This window comes from Lichenostomus cassidix, chromosome 2 (assembly GCF_008360975.1).
Source record: "Lichenostomus cassidix isolate B80296 chromosome 2, HeHo_3.0, whole genome shotgun sequence".
Taxonomy (NCBI): domain Eukaryota; kingdom Metazoa; phylum Chordata; class Aves; order Passeriformes; family Meliphagidae; genus Lichenostomus; species Lichenostomus cassidix.
In genome coordinates, this window is record NC_139482.1 from 115,556,763 (window position 1) to 115,562,762 (window position 6,000).

A 6,000-nucleotide genomic window follows, 5' to 3' on the forward strand; every position below is an offset into this window, starting at 1 on the left:
TACAAAGCAGATCGTACAAGATTTGACATAGTAGTGTTATAGAGAAGATTCAATCCCAAAAGGATTTGAATAGGATAGACCTTCTTAAGTGTTATTTAACCACAGCACCTGTATTAACAAAGAGAAGCTCCAGGAAGACAGTTGTTGCAGTAGCATGAAGGTCTGGGGCTGCTCAGACCTCCAAAAGCAGCCTGTAAGCAATACTCAGAAGGCTGTCATTCTCACAAATTGAGAATGTTGGTGCAGCTCACTGTTGGTGCAGCTGAGCACCAAAGAGCGATTTCTGCTTTTGTGCCAAAAGAGATACAGATTCAGATCACTCAATGGAATGTGAAAAGATCTATAAAAGACACTCAGCACAGAAGATCTGCACAGTAATACCTGTACATATCTCTGCTGACTCAGCCTTTGTATTTAAAATGTCTCATCTCTTTTGAGAGACTATACTTTAGTCCTACTCTTTTTTGAGAGACTATTTTGAGTACCCTTACTGACAAAAAAAAAGGACTAGCTGTAGTCACATGTTTTGTATTAGTAGAAAGGTTTTAAGCGGGGCTGTTGTATGCATAGGGATAAAAGGTCAGGGTTTTTTCTGAGGTATAGCTATTCATGTGATGTTTAGATTGTAGAGTCAATTTGCACTGCCTCAGACCATGGCTGAGATCAGAGAAGAATCTGCTTGCTGAGAAGTGGCACAAAGTGCAGAGATGCAGTCTGACCTCGTAGGTTCACAAATACAGTTCAGCATTTCACAGACTTAGCAGCTCAGTTTTGAAGACACTGTGTGTACAAATGAGCTTAGCACAGTTCCTGAGCTAATGAGCTCTGACTCTTGCTACTGCACGATAAGTGGGGCACAGAGCTGCACTAATGCAGCTTTGTTGCTCCGTGGCCTGGAGTTGGCTCATTGTTCTTAGATTCCTATGCAGAATGCAGGGCCCACACCAGGCTCTGCACAGTCAGAGCCTGCTGAGGTCTGTCTGCACCCATCAATGCAGAGTGATTTGGGAGGTTGTTTCCAGCATGCTTTGAATGAGTCTCAGATGAGTCTGGTTCGTCTGCTCTTTAGAACTCCTCTAGTAACTTTTTGGACACTGGTGGAGTGTTTTTCAAGCTTATGATTTATCATGCTTTGGTGAAGAATAAAATTACTTAATTCTAGAGAAATATGAGTTCAAAACACCATATTGTATTCTGAGACAGTGACAAAAACTGGTATAAACAACTGGCAATAATTTGGGGATTTGTTTGGGTTTTGGTTTTGGGTGGAGTTTTTTCTTCTCTGATGTTCTTTTTGTTGTTGGGGGTTTTTTTGTGTGGTTGGTTTTTGGGTTTTTTTTGTCTTTCAATTCTATTATCAGATGCATGAATGTGTCATTTTGGCAAGGTGTCATTTTCCAGTTCATTGCTTTGGAATGTCATGTGGAAAATGTGCATTCGCATTACAAGTCACTTTAATGGGTAATTGGATAAATGCAATTTAATGAGAGAAATGAATTTTTTTTTAATCAATGTTTATGTAATTCATCTGTCAAGAAATTACCCTTATGCTATAATATAGAATTAAGAGAGACAAAATAAAATAATGAGATGAATAAATTATCATGTACTGAACACTTGTGTTAGATACGCTCTTTCTTCTTTTCACTTGTGTCTGTTAGTAAAGCTTTTGCAAGAAAATAAAATCATAATATGGAGCAAATGAAGGTTTAATAGAGATTTTCATTTTGCTTCAGTCCAAATTTATGCAGTGGCTTTTGTGCTAGAAGTGTCCATGTTGTCTCCTGTCTGAAAATCCTGGTACAGATGCCCAAGTCATGATGGACACAACTTTCCCCACAGCAGAGTGTCCCAAACACTCCTGTGGTTGCTAGAGATGTTATGCTGACACATTCAGGTTTCTGCTTAAGAATGATTTCTATGTTTCTCTTAAGAAACTGCCTTAGGACTACATTGGGATTATAAGCAGGAGGTGGATTAATTTTGCCTGATATTGGTGATCTGGGCTGCTTACATTCTAAGATCAGAAAAAAAACTGTTGTCAGAATGCAGAAGGTTTTATCTGAGATGAAGATGAGTAGACCATGGACTGACAAAGAGGACACTCTGGTAGAAGGTATTTGTCAGTCTGTATGTTCACTTTTGGCTCTCAGGGTGAGAGAATGTCTTACATTTTTGTTGAACCGTAAGAGTGTACTGACGCTGCTGTCAATTAAACATTAACTCAACTCTTTACCTGATGCAATGTTTCCAGATTTATTTCTGTTTTGTATAATGGCAGTCCCTTTGGCCAGTGTTTTGGGATTTGAACTAGGGACTACTAAATGGAAGTGTAAATTGAAAAGCCAATTTTCCTACCCTGGAAATGGAAATAGACTTGTATCTTTTACAGGCTGAGAGCAGATGGGGTTTTGCTACAGCTTCTCTAGGGACTTATACACTCCCTCACTATATAGGACACTGTTGACAGTGCTCAGGTTGCACCCCACCACTCTGTCCTGGGCTGAAATTCTCCTTTATGTGATTAGTGGTTGCAATTCCCAAAACTAGTACCATGAGTTAGTTTGAGCATAGAGCAAATGTAAGTAACAAAGGGCTTTAACAGACAAGTGTGTATTCTTCTCAGGGGAGGCACTGAAATCTCTAAGTTGTGTTTGCAAACTTATGTTTACAATGTTCACGGGTACATTCTCTGTTCTTTTCACATAAAACAATGTTTAATCTATCACCTGGGTTTCTTTTTTCTTCCAAGGAATTTTAACATCTCATCTACTCTCCAGTATCTTACTGAGACCTGAGACACTACCTAGTGAATTAGTCTTTTGTCTCTATGGCAACAAATAAGTCCTATTTATTCTAGCTCAGCATGTGGTTACTTTTTAGGACACCTACATGATGCTTCTTACTCTTTTAATAAGGGTGTGATTGAAATTTTTTTTGAAAAAAAAGAAGTATCTTGCTCAAGACTATTGATCAAGACCTTTTTTTATATACTCATAGGAATACTTTCAGGATTGATTAACATAAAATACTCATTGCTGACAAAATGTGGAGCTTTGCAGGAATACATAAAAGCATTATAGTGCTATTAAACAGTCTCTAAAAACAAAAGGAGAATTAACTGTTTTGTTTTTCATGATCTATTTGGAAAAATGGCAAAATGCTAATGCAAGTTATATCTTTCTCACATATAACACAGCTGTTATTTGTAGTATGGGCAGAATTATTTTTTCTTTGTTTTCAGAAATACGTTAGAAGTTATTATCCTCTTTGTATCCTAGTTATAAGATATATTGCACATAGCCAACAATTCTTTTGTGTTAATCTTTCAGTTTATGTTAGATACTTGATTGTGAAGGTTTTGAGAGTAATTACAACCATGCTGGTTTTCTGCTGTGAGTATGTGTTTTGTCTCAAAGCAAGCAAAATATATTATTCAAATTTTAAAGGTTGTACATTTGCGATTGTAATTCCATAAACCCAGTAATTTGTTTTCTAGCCAAACTAATTCAGGGCAGGGCTTAGAAAACTTCCTGAAGTTTTTCCGAAGAGATTTCCACCCAACAGCAATACTCAATTTGAGGCTGAGGAAAAGTGTGAGTCTCTCTTTGACGGTTTAAATTCCTGCTGATGCAGAGAGGTTGCAGACTTGGTAGCTCCTGAAGCTCCTACTGTGACTCAGTTCCTGCCCGGGTTCAGTAGATGGGCAAGAGCCTATCACCACCTTGGGGTGAAGCAAACACTTGAGTGAAGGGTTGGTGATGCCTTGCTGTTGAAGCACAGAGATTGTAACACAATGGCTGTAACAGTAGTGTACTGCTGCAGTCATGCAGTGCAACACTGCAGCATTAATTGGAAAGCATTCATTTCAGTCATAGTTCTGATAAAAATCTCTGTCCAAGCCTATCTGCCCTTCTTCAGCAGGCAGCACCAAGGGAAAAGAGTGCTCTGAGTTCCTACTGGGGGATTCAGCACTTTTCAGTGTCTGTCTCAGTGCTGTGTACACAGCAGAGCTCATTAATATGTGTCTTTTTGTAGTGTTGTTTGTCCTTTTCCCAGTGGTACAAGTAACATGCTGCTGTTCCCATGACTTTTACCAATTCCCAATCTGTGCATAAGTTTAAAACTGTCTACAGCCTCCTCAGCAGAAAGAAATTGTTATGCAGTGACACAGAGAATTTAAAACTCAGTAGCACTTCTGGAATAATACCGTGTTATGACTGCTTACTCCAGAATACAATGGCATGCAGAGCCCCATTCTGGCTGTTGCAAAATGGCTTTTACTGCAGCATCTGGTTTTGGTCAAGCTTGTTGTGTGTAGTGGGTCCAAAGGGACTGTGGCTGCAGCCCTCTGGGAGAGAGTGCAACTTTACTCTGATTTCACAATATTTTCTGTGGGAGTTCATGGCACACAGCTGACCCTGTCATTCACTTGTGCTGGTGTTCTCCTGTCTCTTCTTTAAAAAAGCCTCTTGTTCTACTAATTATCACCAGCCTATTTTGAGTAACATAATGTCCTCCTTTGATTTTTTTTTTATGGCAGTTGAAACTGTTAAAACTTCCAAATTTTTTTGTATTGTTTTTATCTTAAATCCTGTAAATGTTATTATTGTCAGCAATTTAAGAAATACCTTGTAGCAATTTTCAGGTATACTGTATTCTTCCTGGGAGTTGAATTGCTCAGTCACTAGAAATAGAAATTTTATACTGGATTGCTAAAAACACTACAGCTAGTGAAATTCTCCTGGAACACTGGATGAAAATATGTGGGAGTCCTAGAGAGATTCCCACAATTAGACAATATTGTCAGTGCCTGAATATTTGAAGTTGTTTGGGACATGGAAACATTTTTGCTTTATTTTCACCCTTGCATGGAGGATCTTTTAGTATCATATAAAGATAGTTGTATAGTGCAAAAATATGATAACCTTAATAGACTGAAGATGGAAGGACTGTAATTGTTAGAGCTGTTAACCTAGACATTTTTACCAGACTGTCAAATTATGTAATATCAACTATGTTATAAACTAGGATGAGGGGTAAACAGAACATTAATAGAATTGACAGGCATTTAAAATAAATACTAAAATGAAAATACATTAACCATCTGAAGTGTATTAAATACTTCCAAAGTCTAACATAATTTTCAATGTCATGTGCTTGACACAGTACACAGTATTCCTCAGTAGCAAAATTCCTGACCAGTCAAGTACATACCAAGGGAGGGATGTGTGAGACTATTTCAATGGTGTGCTATTTTTACAATATACAACAAAGCTGCTTCTCACAAATACTCAGGTTTCACTGTATTCACATAGGGTTTGCAAACCTGATTCTTTGAGCACTCTGGACTTTGAGTGTCATGTCTCGTGTTTGCAGATTTGTTTTAATCTGCTACTATCTTGGAAATTTTACTAGCTTGCAGTGGTTAAAAATTAGCATTTCCTGGTTGTATAACATGTTCCTCTGGAAAGCAGCTTCTTAAAAAGAATAGCACAGGAGTCAAACTCAGCAACTCTTGCAAGCATTCCTGCTTACTCTGAGAAGATAAACCCGTATTAGGAAGGACACTTCTTCTCTGTAAAAGACTGAGAGTTTCAGGCAATTTCCTTTCTGCTCATTAGAGGTCAGTAGTGAAGCACGACGGAAAGAAGAGTTGAGCAGGCATTTAAAGAACTCGGTTCCCTTCTGTTCAGGATTTGAGACAGGAAAAAAAAATCTGGTCTCCAGATGTAGAATTTAATTACAGTCTCTTAAAAGAGATTTCGTGTTAAAATGAATGAGGATATAGTTTATGAACACTGGATAAAACATAAATGTAATTAAGTCTTTGGTAATATTTATTTAATGTTCTAGTAAAGTATACAGGACTTGAATGCATGCTAGATGATTTTGTAGGCAACCCTAACAGATTTAAATTACAAACTAAAGGTGTAATAATTATCTCAGTATGCCTCCCAACAGAGATACATTACATGAGAAGAAGTCACATTGCTGCCT